The 12,984-nt window shown below is 40.2% G+C and overlaps 1 protein-coding gene across 2 annotated transcripts in view; it reads left to right on the forward strand.

The window, feature by feature from the left end:
* eng (endoglin) overlaps positions 1-12,984 on the forward strand; it is a 48,387-nt gene that overhangs the window by 18,495 nt on the left and 16,908 nt on the right. The window lies entirely within an intron of this gene.

Consider the following 12,984-nt stretch of genomic DNA (forward strand, 5'->3'; position numbering starts at 1 on the left):
TCTTCTGTTTACCTCAACTGTAATGACACATGAATATTGTTACCACAAAATAAAATGTTGCACACTTTAATGATTAGACAGTGTGTTTTTCGCAGGTTCTTTATTTTCTTTACACTGTTAACACAGACAAGAGCGACAGTGAGCGCCTCCGCTGACCAGCCGTTACTGCACTAAATTGCCGTTGGCTCGCTGAGTCAGGAGTGCTCACCGTGCTCCATGTGCCAACTGGTGGCGAACTGCTGTAACTGCATCCCAGCTCAAGCAGGGGAAGTGCAGCCCAAAGGCACGGTCAAAAGAAGTCTTTAAATAAAGTAAAGTAAAAAAAGGGAGGGGGGTGTAATACTTCTAATGTCCATTCTGTCACACTCTCCCCTCCAAAATGTAATGTCGTCCCGACATTCGGGTACCCTAGCGTTACAGCAAATAAATCAGCAAACATGTTTTAATGCTTTACAATTATGCAGAGTACTTCTAGGAAGGAGTCAGAATGAATGTTCAAAGAGATGCTATGCTGTGTCCAGTCCGACAATATGACATATATCTCCTATTAACGTCACATTGCTGCAGTCGACGTCATTGTGCACGATGACAATCCACCACTTGATCCGCCAGTAGCGTAAATATCTGCAATCTCTTCTGAGAGTAAGGTACTTTAACTTAAAAGTAAACTCTACCTTTAAAAACATGCTGAAATTGATACCATGGGTACTCATCTATCATTCTACCTAAGATACATCAAAAAGTAGTTAATCATGCAAATCATTCTAACTTATTCACATTAGAGAAAAGGCTGTCCCAAATTATGGTAATTGAATCGTAACATAGGTTTTCTTGTTCGAAAAGGATACCTTCCCACCCTGTGGGGTGATATGTCAGTCTCTTCTTGGTCACTGGCAGCTGACTGGTGAGACTCATCTCCACTGTTCATGTTCTCTGGATGAAAGTCGTCTTCTAGTGTTGCATCCATGTCCTCACCAAGAGTTGGTTGTTGCCCTGGTCCACCACCATCAGCTATGCAGTCCCTTTGCATGTCCTCGTTGATTGGGTGGAACTCTGGTGCCTCCGCTCTCAGCTGACTCTCGATGAGATGATCTGACTCCATTTTGTGATGCTGTAGAGGTGGATGAATGATGGCTTCCCAGTCGTCTTCATCATCAGAGCTGTCTGCATGTCTCTGCTTCTCTTTCTCTTTTCGGGGTCTTTTAGGTTGAGTGGTTACTTTTGGTTCTGTCGAAAGGAAATCGCATGGAAGCAGCAGATTTCTGTGGATGGTCCTGATTCGCCTTTTCCACTTTCTGGGTGAATTTCATAGACAGGACTGTCCTGATGTTTCCTTTCTTTAACAAGGTACACTTTATCTTCCCAGAATGCTCTCAATTTTCCTGGTCCTCCCTTCTCATTCAGATTCCTAACAAGCACTCGGCAACCTGGATACAACTCCCCTCCATGCAGTTTCCTATCATAGTGAGCCTTCCTCTCATCGCTTGCTTACTGGCTGTCCTGGATGCCAACTGATAGGCTTCACTCATCCTTGTCCTCCATTTTTCTGCATAATCCCGGTGGGAAGAGCTTTGGTTCTTTTCACTGAGACCAAACATAAGATCAATGGGGAGCCGGGGCTGACGACCAAATAAGAGGAAGTACGGAGCATAGCCAGTAGCTTCGCTGCGTGTGCAATTGTATGCATGAACCACTTTTGGTAGAGAAGATTTCCAATCTTTTTTTTCAATTTCTGGCAGACTCCTCAGCATGGCAAGTAGTGTCCTGTTGAACCTTTCAACCTGACCATTACCCTGCGGATGGTATGGCGTTGTTCTTGACCCCTTGACTCCACTGTACTTTTCGAGTGATGCAAATAGTTTGTTTTCAAACTCTTTACCCTGGTCATGATGCAGCTTTGTGGGAAAACCAAACTTCAAAATAAAATCCCCAAATATTTTCTCTGCAGCTGTTTTGGCAGCTTTGTTTTTGCAAGGATAAGCCTGGGCAAACCGTGTGAAATGATCCATCACTACAAGGATGTATTCATACCCACCACTGCATTTCTCCAGATGTAAGAAATCAATGGAGACTAACTCAAATGGGTATGTAGTGATGATGTTGGTAAGAGGGGCTCGAGCTGGTTTATTGGGCCGCTTTTGTTTCAAACAACTGCATACACGGGTGACATAGTGTTCAACATCACCTTGCATGTTAGGCCAATAGAAACGATCTCTGATGAGATGCAACACCCTCTCAACTCCAAGATGACCCATCTCCTCATGAAGCTCCTTAAAAACAAGTGCATGATATTTCTGTGGTAGAAGGAGTTGTGAGCGACTGGCTGTCTTGCGGTGGAGTAGTCCATCTTCATCCATATATAATCTGTGTTTTTGTCTCATCAGAGCAACAGCCAACCTGTTGCCCTTGTGCCAGCCATGCTTTGGTTTTTTCTGTGCAGTAACACATCTCAATACCTCACTAATCACTGGATCATCTTGTTGAGCTTGTCTAAGAGCTGCTCTACTGATGTCCTTTACTGATGTGTTAGCTGCATCACATTCCTCTGTGACCAGACTGTTGATGGTTGCTGGGCATAGCCATGGCTCAGAGTCTTGAAACTGAAGAGCAACTGCTTGAATAACACTGTTCATCACCTCTGGGTGTACTACCTGTGTGCAGGTTTGCATGTACTCCTCCATGCTGAGTGACATTCGGGAGAGACCATCTGCATCTCCATTTACTTTACCTGGGCGATACTTTATTGAGAACTGAAATCAGCCAGTTCAGCAACCCATCGATGAGTGGTTGCATTCAGTTTAGCTGTGGAAAGCACATATGTAAGAGGGTTATTGTCAGTGTAAACTGTAAATGGTGGTGCATAATAGAGATAATCTCTAAACCTCTCACAGATGGCCCACTTCAGAGCCAGGAACTCCAGTTTTCCTGAATGAAGGTGATAGTTTTTTCTGGGGTGTTAGCGTTCTGGATCCATATGCTATGACTGCTAGAGTTCCCTGTTGTCTCTGGTAAAGTACAGCACCAAGCCCTTCTTGTGAAGCATCACAATGTAGAATGAACGGTTGTTCAAAGTCCGGATAACCCAATACTGGTGGCTTCACTAGAAAATCTAATAACTGGCCAAGCACTTCTTGATGTTTTGCTGACCATATAATTGGGTGTGATGATGGTAATTGTCCACTGTTCTGATTTTGTTTCCTACTTCTCGCTTTTGTGTTTTCCTTTTCCCTTTTCTCAGGGCTTAAGGAGAGAAGATCATATAGAGGCTTAGCTATGCCGGAGAAGTTTGGGATGTAACTGCGATAGTAGGAGACAAATCCCAATAATTTTCTCAGTTCTCCCACTGTGGAGGGTTTTCTCTCTCAAAGCCTGTACAGGAGCAATATCTGCAGGATCCACTGTATATCCATCTTTTGTGACCAACTTTCCAAGAAATCTCACTTGGTTCTTAAAGATGTCACATTTCCTTGGTGTCAGCTTGACTCCTGTTTCCTGATAACGCTGCAATACACTTCTAAGATGATTCAAGTGGTCTTCAAATGTTTTAGAGTGCACCAAATTATCATCCAGGTAAGGCAAACACACCTCATCACGTAGTCCAGTCAGGCACTCCTCCATGGACCTCTGAAACTCTGCTGGTGCTGATGATAATCCAAATGGTATTCTCACCCATTCATACAGACCCCACGGTGTGATAAATGCAGTGAGGCGACTTGATTCTTCCAGAAAGCCCTGGTGATAGGCTTTTCCTGATCAAGGACAGAAAACCAAGAACTTCCAATCAGGCTATTTAGCATGTCCTGTATGGGGGAATGGGATGACGATCTGGCAGAGACTTCTTATTCAACTCTCTGTAATCACAGCACAGTCTGAGGCTACCATCCCTTTTACGGACACAGACTATTGGGCTAGAATAATTTGACCTAGACTTTGTGATCCATCCTCTATTTAACAAATCTTCAAGATATTCTTTTACCTCATTGTGCAGTGGTTTTGGAACAGATATATATGTTCTTGTCACTGGTGTGGGATCTTGCAGTCGGATTTTGAGCTGCAGTGAGGGGATGGTTCCAACATCATAATCATCATGAGAGAAGGCTTTACACTCATCTCGGAGTAGTTGTTTCACCAACTGCTGTTGTGCTGGGGAAAGGTGGCTGATGGGAACTGGTGGATCCCAAAGATCTTCACTTTCAGCCCTATTTTGGTTCTCCTTTTTTTCTCCTTTGCTCTCTGATCCTGTTGAAGTTCCTTTTCACAATTGAAATTTGGTGTCTCTATTTCATTTATTTTTGTTGATTCTGTTGGTGCCACATACATTGCTTTTACTGCTTGGATTTGACCTACTTTGCTTTTGGAGGGTAAAATAATGTCATGAGCAGTATCATTGTTCACTGGGATTCTGAAGCAGGACCAGGAACTCTGATGTAGGCACTATTCCTTCTTTAACCCTTAGTCCTTCTGGTAGCTGCGACTGTGACAGAGGTTCAAACAGGACTCCTTGCTGACCTGCAAGTGGACCAGCTCGTGTACTGCACTTCACCATCTTCGTCTGGCCAGCTGGGATGATGAAGTTCTCTCGATGCTTTAACAGTACTTATGCCCTGTTCCTCCTTCATATTTCTCATGACTTTTAGAAATACCTCTGCCTTCTTACTTTCAATGGAAAATGCTGTACTAACAGCTTCTGTGATGATGGTGGGAGGATCTAGACCCCCTTTTAATAGGTACTCAATCACATTGTAACCAATGATTGGTTCTTCTCCCACTGCATCCTCTTCAGCAACTAGAACTGGCACCCAGAGCTCTAGTTGTGTTTGACTCACTGATGGTAATTTAAATTTGACCTCAACCCAGCCAATAAAAGGGATTGGTGTCTTATTCACTGCTCTTCCATCCAATATTCCAGGTCCAATAATCTCAGTGAGACTTCTGATAGTAACATGAGGGAGATTCTGCTTTCTCCATTTTTCACTCATGAGGCAGACCTGTGATCCGGTATCCCATAGAGCTCTGGTTTCCACTCCATCCAGCAGACAGATAATGGTACACTTCTTTCCAATCAAGTTAAGCAGTTTGTCTCTTTGTGATGGAGAGAGGAGGTTGATACCAACACTCTCATTCAACTCAGGTGCTGCATGTCTCACTTCTTCCATACACTTAAGTTCCGAATGATGTGTGATGTCAGTGGTCAGCTTGTGTCCATTTCCTGTTTGGTCATATTCTGTTGCTGGTACAGATGTCACACTGCTCACAGACATATCTGCTTCTCCGGGCCTGTCTGATGTGTTTTTAACAAATCTACACCCACGTGATAGATGCCCACCTTGTCCACATTTGAAGCAATGGTCACAAAACTCTCCTCTATTGTTTTCCTGGCAATGTTTACATCCACGTCTCCGACTTGGTTTTGATTTGGAAATAGATAAATGAGAGTCATTAACCAGTCTCCTGATGTCTTGCATCTCACTTTGAAGTTGTCGGATGGCATCTAGGAGCTCAGTTTCTGTGTGAGAAGCAGATGATTGTACTTTTCCAGTTCTATTTTTTTTTTCGATGGAAGATGGCTGTTCTTGCTCCCAAACTGCTCCAACTGTTGTTTTGGGAACTGCCTGTGCTTCTGCTCTAACCTCCCTCACTTTCAGATCTTTATTATTCCTTCTGAACTTCTGTTGCCTTTCCCATTCAATACTAGCTGCCTCATTAGTCTTTGCTATCAGTACATCATCTGCAACTGTCAGATCATCCAGGAAGTTCTTGAGCTGGTGTTTAACATTATCATTAATAAGTCCTGTTCCTACTGCTCTCAGAAACTTCTTTTGAATCAGTTCTGGGCCGTAATCTTCCTCAGAGCCAGGTTCTCTAGATGCCGCGAGCAATCTTTCTTTTAACTCTATTGCTCTAAACAAGAAATTTTGTGGTGACTCATTACTGTCCTGTGTGATGTTAATTAACCGATGGTACAGGTCAGTGGAGCTGTCTTCTTTGTAATGACCCTTTAGTATTGTTCGCAGCTGTGCAATAGTGAGGTCTGTTTTGATCTCTAGCATGTCGCGGAGGGGTAGACCTGGGCTAATAGCCCTGACCACAGCCTCTATGATCTCCACTTCACTGTGATTTCTTTTTAGGCCCATTTCAATCTGATGGATCAGGTTTGAATAGGACAGTTTGTCTCTCTGACCTCTTTCTCCAATTTGGCCATTAATTTTAAATTCTCTTCTTATTGTAACTTCTGGTGGATGTGCTACAATGGGGTTGGTAGGTTGTTTTTTCACTTTGTTTTCCAATTTTGCCATTTCTCCCTGTAATTTCTTTGTTGCAGCCTGGAAACTTAACTGTAATGCTGCATATTGTTCTTGCAAACTTATAAGAGCAGCATTATCCTGATTCACAGCATCATCGACCATCTGTGACATCTCATTTTCGCTCACTTCTTTAGCTTTTGATATTAATCTGCTGAGGAATTCACAAGCCACATCCTCTTCCTCACAATCTATAGCTGTATCTACAGCTGTATTTATTAGACTGATCAGCTTGTGCTTCCTGGTTTGGTTTTCTGCTGAGACTTTTCCATATAAACACACCTCTTGTAGCTGGTCCACTTTCAACTGCACTAGGGCCTTACTTAGCTGGTCCTGCAGTTGCTCCAACTCCATCGCTGGTGTGCCACGATCTCTCTTTCTCTTTACTGAAGCACCGCTGATCCCCGTACGGGCCACCAATTTTTGTTGCACACTTTAATGATTAGACAGTGTGTTTTTCGCAGGTTCTTTATTTTCTTTACACTGTTAACACAGACAAGAGCGACAGTGAGCGCCTCCGCTGACCAGCCGTTACTGCACTAAATTGCCGTTGGCTCGCTGAGTCAGGAGTGCTCACCGTGCTCCATGTGCCAACTGGTGGCGAACTGCTGTAACTGCATCCCAGCTCAAGCAGGGGAAGTGCAGCCCAAAGGCACGGTCAAAAGAAGTCTTTAAATAAAGTAAAGTAAAAAAAGGGAGGGGGGTGTAATACTTCTAATGTCCATTCTGTCACACTAAGATAAATGAACAAGATCTCTTATTAAAAAAAAGTAGCGTGTGTGTCAGACTAACTTCATTTTCATAAGTGGGATCTCTGAAAGATTTGCCTGTACTCGGCTTGTACAAGTGGATCCATGGAGAGTGTCAGAATAAGAGTATATAAGCAAACTTTTTTTTTTTTTTTACTAGTCGGTCATTGGTCAGATTGTCAACCATGCCCACATGAAAGAGGTTTAGTGAGAACAATAAATCTAAAAGTCACGCTTTAGGAAGGATGCAGGGATACCCTGAGAGAATCTATGCAAACATACAAACCTGTAGAAGAGAAACAAGCTCAGGCAGGAATACAAATCAAGAACCTTCTTGCTACACGGCAACAGTGTTGTCCACTGTTTCACTAAGTGCAACCACAAAATAAAATCTATGTGTATTAAAAACCAGTATCAGTAATGACCCACTTCCACATTGTTCCAGCCTGGAGACACATATGCCGTAATACCCACTCCCTTTTCCCCTCATTCTCTCAATAAACCTTGATGTAAGTGGTTTCAGCTTTTTCCATTGCATTATTAAAATGCATAGAAATACAGCACACTTGAAGTTTGTTTTTCTGTGGCAGCCTCAAATAAAAGGATAGATTGGGAATACATAACACATCCTTTACAATTATTTTTTAAAGAGTACCACAAGTACACTAAGCAGAAAGGTTTATCAGTAAATTATGTTGCATATAACATGATATTCAAGACACATTAATATAGGGACATCTCAATATGTCTCTAAGTTGTCGTATTGAAATGTCTCCTTAAAATGTGATCTATTTTTTTTATTCAATAAAAAAAAAGGCTAAACTCAGATATTAATTAGGTCCATTACACTCGGGGGTTATATTTCAACCTTAGTTTAAATGTATTTCTTTTAATTTTGATTAAGTTCATAACATTTGATTTTAGCTTAGAACAGCCAATGAAGTCCCAAAATTCAGCGTCTTGGACAATTGTCAGGGCATAGAAAAATATTTTTTAATACAAACATGTTGAGAAGGTATTTCCATATAGAACACAGAATATGCATTCTATACTTAGTTTGTCCTCATTTTGCATGAATTATTGCATCAATGCGGCGTGGGAAGAAGGCAATAAGCCTGTGCCTCAGGTGTCATGGAAACCGAGGTTGCTTTGAAATTTATAGTCACATAACAACTTTTTTCCAATTTTTTTTATGACACTTCATAGATTCCTCTTGACATCGTCGCAGAATTGTTGGACTTTTGATGTATGAAGAAAAGACACACAAGCCTTTTGTTGTTCACCAATGCACATTGACCTATAAGGTTAATAACTGCTTCTTGACTCGATGCATTTTGGTTCGCTGTCACAACATAATGAGCTCAGATGTAACCAAAGACAGCTTTTGTTGAATTAGTCTGCTCTTGGTCAAATCTGTGGCTCTGTATTATGTACAGAGGTTTATTCCAGTTCAAAATGAGCAGCTGAGCCATGCGATGTGATAAGCTGATAAAGTCAACACTGACAGCTTGATGTTGCCCAGGAGGAATAAAATTAATGCTAATAATGTTCACACAGGAGCGTATAGGGAAGCTGCTGCAGCTAAACTGCAGACCAAGACTGTAAGATGGAAAAAAATATTGAATTATAATGAAACATGCTTTTGTTCAAACACATTTGGCTGTGAATTTGACTCAATATGCTGCACACAAACTAATACTCATGTTGAAATGAGTCCACAAACTATGCCCTGACATCATAAAATATAACACACAGTTTCACTCCATAACCAGCGCTATCGGACAGATAGTGGAGACATTTTTCAGATACTAGAAATGACTACAGATTTTCCCAATGAGCCAGTTTATATAATTTGGCTGCATTTAAAAAAGAAAAAAAAAAAGATTTCCCTGCTAAAGTAAAAACACACAAAATAAGTGTTGACAGCACAGTGGGGCAATTTGATTTTTAAGCAATTCTTTAAAGAATGACATTGAGAACTTACTTCAGAAAACTTTTAATCTATGTGGAGTTATTGCTCTGCTAGAGGACATTTTTCACTGCCCGGTGCTGTCGGTCAGCTCACATTATTCATTCCTTTATCAGCGAGTTGTTTGTACTATATATGGGACTTCCATTTAACCTTTGTTAAACTACTGTTTGGTATTTTTAGTTTAGTTTTTCAGGATTTATATTCAGTTTTCTCACATGGATTAAAGCAGCTCTCGACATTCTGCCTATGATGGTGCAATACTGTGTAATCACATTAATCCATTTTATCTGTTAAATCATTGCAGGGGTCTCTCCCTCAGATGCTTCTTGGAAAACCTGAAGGATTATTTCTTAACTAAAAAAGTGCTGCAGTTTATAATCAGCGTGGTAAGCTAGGCATTGCATTTTACAGTAACTACTTTGGCTGTAAGCATGAATGATAGGCCCATATAAAATTTATTTCCCAAATTAGTTTCAACATGCTGCAAATGGGTCTTTGCATTTGTTTTAAATGCTGATAAGCCTGACTCTAAATCAATCGAAAATGCATCCTGATGATAAAACACATTTAAAACATTTCTGGAAAACGAGACATTTTAGAATACTTAATTTTAGTGTAGAGCTTAACAAGTTTCAACAACAAATAAATCCTGGTAATGCAGAGGACATCATCGAGAGCTATCATATTTTTTTCCTCAATTGGGACTAAAACTGAGTCCTATTCCATGATTTGGCCATTTGGCCTTGATGGGTGGATGAATGGCTTTGTCTTTGTAGTGGATTTTTGATCAAGTGAAATATATAATAAATTAGTCGTAAGATGTTTTAACAGAAAACTCTTTTGAAAAAAATAAATAAATAAATGCAGCAAACAGACAAAAAATGGCGAAAACTGAACAGTCAGCAAGGAGCTTTACTCTCCCTACACCTTTCTTTGTCCTTTAAAGTTCCTTATCACCTCTTTCCTCATCCTTTTATTTTCTTATGGATTTACAACCCACCCGAGACATTTGACTATCACAGTTTGACCACACTGCTGAATTATAGCAGGAGCGTCAAGCGGCTGCACAAACCAGCAGAATTTGCTGGGAGGTGCTGCCTGTGTGCTAGACCCATTGATGTCACACACTGGCTTGGTGTCTTGGCACCAGGCCGAGACTAGACCAATGGAGCCGACACAACTTAGGGGAGAGAAAGCCGAAAGAATAACTGGAAACTGCATCAGCAAAGGCCCTTGAAAAAAAGAAAAAAGAGAAAAGATTCAGAGAAAAACAATTGCATCCTGAAAGCTTAGGAACAAAAGCAGCAAAAGGTGAGTGGTCGGGGTCAAAGTTCAAGAACAAAGTCCCAAAACTAGACTGCAAAACAATGAAGCTCATTAAAAAGGAGTATTTAAAGAAAACATCCCCGAGGTGTCTCTGCATGAGATGCAGTGGCTCTGCAGGAAATGCCATTCATTCACTTACTGCATGCAGATGTAACATAACTGAAATAAATCCTCAGAGGTATTTCTTGACAGATGTCGCGCTGCTGCACCACACAACTCTTTAGTTCAGACTCATGTTTGAATAACAACTGAGTTTTCTTTTTTCTTTTCAGAAACTCTTTAGGGCAATCTACCTGCCATCTTTGGCTGTAATGAATATTCTTCACAGTAGATGGAGGACTAACCAAAACATGATTACCTCTGACTCTCGGCGATGTTCACGCTGCATCTTATGCATTATCCATGTGTAGGTGTGGGCACATGGAAATATTTTAAGGTTTTATGCTCTAGTGCCCCATAAGCAAGCTATGCTATGGAATAATCTGTTGTTTTCAAACAATGTAAAATGTTTTGGTTAATGTATTTCTTATTCAAATGTTGTTATTATTATTATTATTATTTTTACTGAAGTGTTTTATTTATATCTAATTTCCCTGGAAATTTGAGATTCCATATTAATATTTCTTGAATTGGCATCATCTTTCAAAAAAGGACATGTTGTCATGACATCTTCTGCTTTTAGTTTAAAGTCATTTAAAGAAAGCAATACAATTTTTTTTCATGAAACAAATTTCTCTTTCTCATTGTTCTAACTACTGCTATACTAATCATATATTTTATAAATGATTCCAAAAATTTAGCTTGATTTAATATCGACCACTGCATAGAATTATGTGCCTTTTTTATGCAACGCATCTACATTTCCAGTTTGAGCTGTGTAATGGCTTCAGACAGTCTGAGGGGTAAACAGTGAAGACAAGCCGCTTTTATAAGTGACCAAGATGTTCATAAATTCAGGAGCAAACGCTGACATATGCACAGCCTTTTTTTTCCCTCAGAGGAAACTGAAACCATTAATTAGATGCACTCATTACTCCAGTCCCACTATGCACAAAACACTGTTAGTGTATGTCTGTATGCATGGAGGATAACACTTCCTTCCGTCTGTTAACTCGGCTTACAAACAGCTCCTTCAAAATGCATCTGTGTCTGGCTCACAGGCAATTTGACTTCAGTCTCCTTAGGCCTAATTTGCTCTGCAGGCGCCCAAAAATCTGCGTAGCTCCAGCTTGGGTTGGTAACAATTGTCTTAGTTTCTGTTCTGGCGATCTCAGGCAGCGAGTAAATAAATTCAGTAGAAGGGATTCATGCTGTGTCTTCAGTGTGTTGATTGTCTGACCAACAGTCCTTGTCTTACAATAAACATATTTTCAAAAAGTGGACATTTAGGTATTTAAATTTATCAAAGGCGGAAAATGGGAAACATTTCAGTTTATGGAAGTAACATCTTAATTAAAAAAATAAAATAAAATCACTCTGAAGAGATGCTTTCAAGAATTTTTTTTATTTTTTATTTTTCTTATATTTCCCCTTTTTCGTCAAGCTGAGATTTTATGAATGATTACAAATGAATAGAAAAGAAAAACCCCCCAAATCTTTCACTTCTCCTAAATCTAATTATCTTTGGGCTGTTAAAGAAGTAAAAGTAATTAGAACACGGATTTATTGGTGTTAAGTTGGATTGGAAATATATATCTCTAAACTCCAATTTATTATTCCGTCACCACTCAGCGCCATTTGCATCCATAAAACTCAGCAGTTCCAGCTTTACCCCACGCACATGTAGAGCATAGTAATTAAGGCTGATTCATAGAGTGACGGTGGTGGTGATTAGCAAATCACATCACCATTATGTTACAATGGATAAAATATAGCTGATGAGACATTACATTATGTGGTAAATTATGTTAAGGGGTTTTATATTCCGCACAATTCTGATGAGATTAGACATATATGGGAGGATTGGTTGAAATATATGAAATGATAGTGAAAACATAGAAGTTTTCTACAAATGCTTGCGTTGTGCCAGTGCTTTGGCTGCACATTACGTAAATTATAAAAAATTACAGCTCATTGCACAATGAGGAAAATAATTACCTTTCCCCCCTTTGTACAGCACAAAGGTGTAATAACACAGCAAAGCTGCATTACCTCATTTCACGGCTGCATCAATACAAACGCAGACGGGAAAGAAAGCTTTCATGCCTCCACCACATCATATAAGCAGTCATATAAGCGGTGCCATATGACTGGCACTGCTTTTTCAGCGGATAAGCATGTGGAATGGTGACATTTCAGAGCTCAGCTGCGAAAACCAGGAGGGATTGTCACGTCCCTCACTGATTTGTAGTCGCAGAGAAAAGGAATCAAACTTTTACCGAATTAAACTACCGTTGGGGGATATTTTTAAACTTGGCGCAGCAAGCACAATATGTCCCCTCGACGCTGTCAACTTGATGTCTGGTAATTTAAGGGCAGATCGGGAGGTTTGCAAATGAGGAAGAGGTGTTAGAGAAAAAAAGAAAAAGAAAAGTGAAATTCTGATGTAGTAAAAAGAAAAAAAATATAATAATACACACACACATTTAAAGCTGAGCAGAATTTGAATTCTAATAACTTTAACAATAAGTATGTA

This window comes from Gambusia affinis, linkage group LG17 (assembly GCF_019740435.1).
Source record: "Gambusia affinis linkage group LG17, SWU_Gaff_1.0, whole genome shotgun sequence".
In the NCBI taxonomy this organism is placed as follows: domain Eukaryota; kingdom Metazoa; phylum Chordata; class Actinopteri; order Cyprinodontiformes; family Poeciliidae; genus Gambusia; species Gambusia affinis.